This window comes from Lipotes vexillifer, unplaced genomic scaffold (genome assembly GCF_000442215.2).
Source record: "Lipotes vexillifer unplaced genomic scaffold, Lipotes_vexillifer_v1.1 scaffold1691, whole genome shotgun sequence".
Taxonomy (NCBI): Eukaryota; Metazoa; Chordata; class Mammalia; order Artiodactyla; family Lipotidae; genus Lipotes; species Lipotes vexillifer.
The window spans coordinates 1,102,095-1,109,705 of record NW_006789046.1 but is presented as its reverse complement, the minus strand read 5'-3'; positions in this window follow the sequence as shown (position 1 = coordinate 1,109,705).

Here is a 7,611-nt window from a genome sequence, read left to right as displayed (position 1 = left end):
TGCTCCCTGTTCTCCCTGGCCTGTCCTGCCTTTCTGGATTTTACACTTTTTTGAGATGGCCTTTTTGCCGGGGGGGGGGGGGGGGGGGGGCGGTCCTCACCGCCCACCAGGGGGCACTCTCTGGCCGTTTTATGTCCAAGGATTCAGGGGGAGAGCCTTCCTGTAGACTCTGGGCAGGTGAGAAAGGATCAGAACACCAGTCCCTGGACATGGCCATGAAGCCCAGCACACACATCACCGTGCCAGCCCCCTTCTGTAACTGTGAGGGGCTCCAGAACTGAAGCCAAGGTCTGGGGGCTGCAGGGCTGGGTACCAGGCACCAGGCCCCTGGATGAGGGGAACAAACGCCCTGCTTGTGCGGCTGGTGGCTGTCTCAGAGGGGTGCATGCCACCCGGGGGTCCAAGTTTGGGGCTACTGCACTTGGGACTCACCAGCATCCTGGCACATGGCCTCAGCTAACACCCTGTGACAGGAGGGTCCCCTGAGGCACTGCCCTGCTGGCTGGCCATGCTTGGCCTGGGCCCCACTCGGGGGACCCTAGGCCTCCACGGGTGTTTCTGTCCACCCAATGCCTCCGGGACCCATTTCTGCAGCGCTGTCACCAGAGGTTCCATCCCTGCCCCCAGACCCTGCCCCCAAAGCAGAAGGGAAGGCCAGACCCTCATGGCACCCACAGCTACTGCCCAGCCCCACAGAGCACAGTGGCCGCGCATGGACAGGCACCGCCTTGGAGGGCCCTGGCGGGGCCAGCAGCTCCCAGGTCAGGTCATAGTCAAGGGCCGCAGGCTGGGCTGCCCAGTGCAGCTCCAGGAATGGAGGGTGCTGGGGCCAGAGGTGAGGGGAGCCTGCTAAGCAGAGGAAGACCAACCCCCTGCCAAGAAGCCTCTCTTGCACTCTGGGGCACTCAGCCACTGTGGGACCTGGCCCCGTGGTCCTCCCCACAGGAGATGGGCACCTAGCGCACCTGTATACCCTCAGTGGGCAACTGCTGGCACCAGTCTCTGTGACCATGTGCCAGTATCAGGGGCTCCTGGTCATGGTGGGAAGGAGCTACCGGCTCACCCTCCCCAGGCCGGGCTGGGCTGGGCTGGGGGTCAGGGCCTCGCCGGGCTGGGGCAGCTCCAGGCCAGGCCGGGCCGGGGGTCAGGGCCTCGCTGGGCCGGGCTGGGGCAGCTCCAGGCCAGGCTGGGCTGGGGGTCAGGGCCTTGCCGGGCTGGGGCAGTTCCAGGCCAGGCCGGGCCGGGCTGGGGGTCAGGGCCTCGCCGGGCTGGGCAGCTCCAGGCTGGGCTGGGATGGGGGTCAGGGCCTCGCCAGGCTGGGGCAGCTCCAGGCTGGGCTGGGATGGGGGTCAGGGCCTCTCTGGGCTGGGGCAGCTCCAGGCTAGGCTGGGATAGGGGTCAGGGCCTCGCTGGGCTGGGGCAGCTCCAGGCCGGGCTGGGATGGGGGTCAGGCCCTCGCCAGGCTGGGGCAGCTCCAGGCCAGGCTGGGCTGGGCTGGGGGTCAGGGCCTCGCTGGGCTGGAAGCTCCACCAGCTGTGGGACCCTGAGCCTCAGCTTCCCCATCTGGAAATGGGGCCACCCCACACCGAGCGTGCAACAGAGGAACACCAACCCAAGATGTCAGCTAGGCCTGGCACACACCACAGACCCCCTACCACAAGACCCCACCCCCCGCCCTTTCCCATTTCAGTTCAGCCCCCGGTAAGGGGTGAAGGGTGGGCTAAAAGGTGCTCCGGGCCTCCTGCTGGCTGAGCGGAGGGCGAGGAGAGGAGGAACAGGGGCAGAGGCTGGTCCCGCAGCGAGGCCACAGGGCGGCCGCTCACCACCTGCCCCCATATTCCTGCCCAGAGGGCGCGCCAAGATTATAAAAATAACCCGCAGACCCAGGTGAAGTTCAGACTACCCAGAGTCACCTGGGAGTGGCCAAGGGTGGCCCTGCAGCCCGAGCCCTTGGTTGTACCCCATTCAGTGAGCCCCCCGCCCCTGCACTTGCTCACCTCCAGGCAGGAAACGTAGCCCCCACGGGCACCCAGATCCCAGAGCCCCTTTAGGCCCCACCGTGCCAATCTTGGTCCAGCTGGGATGGGGGAGGGCTGGCCCACCACACACGGGGCAGGGCAGGCAGGACTGCTGAGTGCTGCAAAGTTCTCTCTTAGGGTCCATTTCATCGTCCAGGTCTGCCCTGGGGCTGTGCAGACCTCCTCCTGCGTGTCCAAGCCTTGGGGGCATCAAGGCAGGGGCAGGGCACTCATGGGGTGTGGCCTCCATGGCGTGGGGTGAGGCTCCCACTGCCCACTTCAGCTCACACCTGCCTCCTTCTGAACTCTGGGCCCTGCCTTCCAGGGTCTCCAGGGTCTGCTCACCCCCCATGTGTCCCGTGTGCCCCACAGCAGGGTGAGCTCCTCAGTCCCTGGAGCCTCGTCCCGGACCCCGAGCAGCCTGCGTCCCCGGAGCCACTCTGCAAGCTTCCTCCATCCAAGCCGCCCTGGGCAGGGGCAGGTGGCCTCAATATGAACTGCTTTAAGCAGGGGCAGGTGGCCCCCATCAGAGGCTCCTTAAGCAGGGGCAGGTGGCCAAAGTGGTCCTTCACCAGGAGGGGGATGGGTAGCATCTCAGCCATGGGCTAGGTTCCTGCCAAGTGACGGTGGGCGTTGGCACACAGCCCTCCACCGTTGTAGGGCTCACTCCCCAAGGCCCCTTTCGCCTTGGGGGGCACCCACAGCCAGGGTCACCTGGCAGGCACATAGCCTGCCTGTCTTCACCCAAAGGGCTGGGGTGAGGATGTTCCAGACAGGAGCCTGGGGCCCCTGGCCAGGACCCCTCCCTGCCCTCCCCAGTGCCCCAGGCCCGCTCTGTGGGCAGAACTGGGGCCAGGGAGCCAGGACACTGGGAACAGGGTGGTGTCATCCCAGGGAGAAGCCGTGGCTGCGGGTGGCTGAGAGCACAGGGCAAACCCTGGGCCCAAACCCCTCAACGGGCCACCGCAGCCTACGGGGCTGCGAGAGGCAGGGGCTGGGCCGGGGATTCTGGAAGGAAACCTCACGGGGTGGGGCTGGGGGGTCCCTAGGGGGTGCTCCCTGAGAGCAGCGGCCAGCCCACCCCCACCTCCACCAGCAGGGGTCACGTTTCTGGCGTAAGAGAAGCTCTTTTTTGTTGTGATTAAGGCTCTACTTTAATCAGATGAATTCACACAGGAAAGGACTGAGAGTCCAGCTCCCTTCTGTGAAAACGCAGGCTGTAAAAGCCGACATGGTCATACGATACAAACACCTGTTAACCATCAACCATCACATCAAAGGTGGTGTGTGCGGAGCCAAGAGGCGCCTGTCCCATCTTCCCTGACACCCAGGAGTATTCACACCCCAGGGTAACAAATGCTCAGCAGCTCACCTCTGACACCCACCAGCCCCTACAACACCCCAAAACCCACGCAGCACCTGAGCCGGAGCAGCAGGTAGACCAGAACCACCCCGCGTTCCTGGCCGCTCCTGTCTGAGGTCCCGCCTCTGCGGCGCCCTCCCGTGGGGATGATTGATGGTGGACCCTGTTTCGTTAGATATTTCTTAAAATAATAATTCTATCCACCTGCAGAAGCAACAGAGAAAACAAGACAGAGACGACCAGCTGCCCCCCTACCCAGCAGGCCTATGGCCTCCATCGGCCCAATTCTGCTGCTTGGCCTTCCTGGCCAGCCCGGTGGCCTGATGAGCACTGCTGGGCAAGCCCCAGCCATTTCCAAGGAGGCACAGCGTTCTGTAAAACTGCATGGCCACATTTAGGAATAGTAACTCACGCTTACTGGGCACCTGCTGTGTCCCAAGGGTCTCCCGTGGATGCTTTCTCTGCCAGGAGGGGCCACTTTCCAGTTCATGATGAGCAAACAGAGCCTGCCCCCACCCCCCAGCCTCACGGGTCAGATCTCACCCCTACCACCCAGCTTCCCGCCTGGAACCACCTTTCTCTGGCCCCACCCCACCTCCACTGGGCCAGGCACATGTGGGGGTCTGACTGCAGGCCATTTCAGGGTGACAGCCCCACACACAGCTGCAGCCAGGCACCATCTCCCAAGGCAGGGACACCGGGTCCACCAATGGGTCCCCACCCCCCTTTCCCTCCCCTCCCCCTCCCCCTCCTTCCCCCCCCTTCTCCCTTCCTGCTTTTCCTGCTTCGTTTTCAAGTTCAACACATTCTTTGAGGATTCCCCCCTCCCACACCTTCTTTGCTGTCCCCCAGATTGCCCTAACACATTCGCTAACCCTAAAATGTTGTCGTGCCCTAACCTGTACCCTAAACTGTCCCCCTCCTTCCCCCCCCTTCTCCCTTCCTGCTTTTCCTGCTTCGTTTTCAAGTTCAACACATTCTTTGAGGATTCCCCCCTCCCACACCTTCTTTGCTGTCCCCCAGATCACCTCAGGGACCTGCAACTGGGGTAGGAAACCCAAGGGAGACAGGTGGGCCCGAAGACCCTCCTTCCAGACCCTACGGGGCTAGAGTCCCATGTCCCCAAGCCCTCCTTGCCTCCTGGACATCCCACAGTCCCCCATAAAACCTGCCAGGTGCTGGCTCTGGGACTCTGCCCCACCCTGTCCCCCGAGTACACGACTGTAACACCCACCACGTGACAGGTCCTATCCAGTTCTCCAGGACCAGCCAGATCGTGCTGGGAGGGCGGGTAAGCAGGGGGCAGGAGTGGGGTCCAGCGTCAGGGTCTGGGCACGAGCCACACCACCCATGGCCCTCAGTGGATGGACATGGAAGGGGAGGGGGGAGGGAAGCTGGTTTAAACTGGGGTGGAGGCTGCAGGACCAGGACCTGGGTGTCCCTTGGGGACAGATCCCCCCATGGCCCACCCTGGAGGTCTCAGGGCCCTTCACAAGGGGCTCCTTTTTTGGGGGGCCTGGCCCTGCAGGTGACACGGGAGGGGTGACACGGATCCTATGCTCCCCAAAGTGGGTGGACATCAGTACCCAGCAGATCCCTCTGGTGAACCACCCTCGGTGCTGGTGCTCTCTGGTCCTGGCCTTGGTCCGTCTCCAGGGAGGGCTCCGAGGGGCTGGCGGGAGGAGGGGGATGGACCATTTGTGGGGGGAGCTGTGAGGAGGGGAGGGAGCATTTCTGGACAGAATCAGGTACCAGGCCGGGCTTCTTGTAAAAGGAGTGACTTGTTCCACCAATGAGTGGGGGTGAGGTCAGGTGAGTGGTGTCCATCAGGGGGCTGTCACACGACTTGGGTCACCCCACCTCCCTCACCCCCTCCCAGGCACCCATCAACAAGACCTGTGGCCTTGTAGTGGATGAAGCTCTAAACAAGAGAAACTAGAAAAAGTGCAGAGAGAGGGATCTTGCCTTTCTAACTCTTAACATGTCCCAAAGCTACAATCATTAAAACCATATGGTTCTGTGGCAGAGATGGGCCAACAGGTGAAGAGCGAAATCACAGCCCAGAGCCAGGCCTGGCCTCAGCGGAAGACCCCGCACAGAATGCCCGGCCCCGTGTGGTCTTGCCTCAGACCACACACCAGAATAACTTTAGATTGACATCAGTGAGTCAAATTATAGCATCTGAGAAGAAAATAGATAAATATCAGGCTTCTCAATGGAGAGGGATTTTTAAGCTAAAAGCAACGGAAGGAATCGTGAAAGATCAATGGGTTTGGCCACATAGAAACATATGTTCCATAAAAGCCCCAAATTAAAAGGAAACAACAAACCAGGCCAAATGATTGACAGAAAATTTGTCAAGGACTGATGTGACTACTATGGGGGGAACACAGTCAGCAAAAACTAAAAAAATACATTAAGACCCCAAAACAGAAACAAGCAAACAACACACAGTCAGGCCACAAACAAGGAAATACAATTTGACTAGCCCACAGGAAAATGTGCAGCCTCATCCATAATAAAAGAAACGAAACGTCACACCCGATGTCAGCTTCTCGACCACGTGAATTCTTAGAAGCTGGTGTCTGGCCAAAGCCCACACACCAGGACCAGCTGCCCAGGCACTCTGGTGGGCGTAAGTTGGAGCAGCCTCTGGAAAGCGATTTGGAGACATGCATGCAGGGCCTGGGAGACCTGCCAACTCCCAGGCCTAGTGATTCTAGGTCTGGGAATTTAAATGAGAGAGCAGCCTGGATGGCACACAAATCCAGACTAAAAACAAAGGAAGGAGCAAGTTAACATTACAGGCAGGAATCGCTTCACACAGAGATGTTCCCTGCAGTGGTGTTTATAAGAGTAAAAAACAGCCTAAATAGTCACAATAAAAGGATTCCGTAAAAACAATAATACATTTGCAAAACAAGCCATAGAGAGTGAATTTAAGAAGATGTTTTAAATAAATGAGGAAATATCAACTTTATGCTAATTTTAATAAGTGTATACACAAGGAAACGGTTGGGCTCAAAGCAAACGCTTGTTATTTGACTACGGAGTCAAGGGTTCATGGGGTCTCGCAAATATATATACTTCATGAGTTCTGACATATCCGTACACCAAACCCATCAAACCCAACACTTTAAACATGAAGTTTGGTCTATTTCTATTATGCCTCAGTAAATTTGAGAACAAGAGGCAGGACACAGAATTGTTTATAAATCCTGATCACAACCATGTTAAAAAAAAAAAAAAACTAACTGGAAGAAAATATCTCAAAATGTGAACAGCGATTGTCTTGGGTGGTAGAATTCTGGGTAGTTAATACCTTCTCGCTGTCTGCAGTTTTCATATTTTCTACAATAAGCATGTACTACGTCTAGAATCAGATGTGTATAACTTTATTTAATTATCACCCACGCCTAACCCCGTCCCTCTCGTCTTTAAAGACCCCCACGGTCTCACCATAAACAGAATGGAGCCCGGATCCTGTCCTGGCGTCACAGGGCCCTGGGTCTCCACAAGTCTCTGTCTGCCCCCCACCCCACACTCAAACCCCACCTGGGGAGCCACATGGCTGGAGGTCAGTAAGATTTCCCCAGGGAAACAATGGGGACACAGAGATGGAAGGTGGAGGTGGCCTGGATCGGCCAAGAGAAGGACCAGTGATTCCAGCCATCCTCAGGTCAGTGGACCCACTCTGAGGGGCTCTGTCTTTGGCCACATCTCGCGGCCAGAGTGCAGGAAGGACAGCAGGTTGTGCTTCATTCTGGGTCCCGGGGTGGCCCCTGCACCCTCCACCTCCTCAGCCGCCCCCTTCACTGTCCTGGGCTAGACGCCATCCTCCTCCCAAGTGGACCCAGGCTTGGCCTACATCCCCTCCTGACCCCATCAGGGCCCCAGCTCCTACCCTGGTCCCCAGCTTCTTCTGGGGCCCCAGACCCTGATATCCACCTGGCCCTGGCCCTTCCCTTGGGTGTCCTGGAGCATCTCAAACCAAAGCCAGCATGGAGTCCATGTCCCCCTCAAGGCAAACCCGCTCCCTGGGTCCCTCCCACCCCCTCCCCAAGTGGGAGACCCCAACTGCCTCTGGATTCCTCTTGCCCCCTCCCCACGTCCAGCCCTGCTGAGGCCACTGAGCTCCACCCCATGGCCCAGACCCTGCCCAACCTCCTCGGTGGTCTGTGGTTTCCAGGCGGTTCCTCACCCAGGACTGAAGCCATCTTCCAAAAGCGC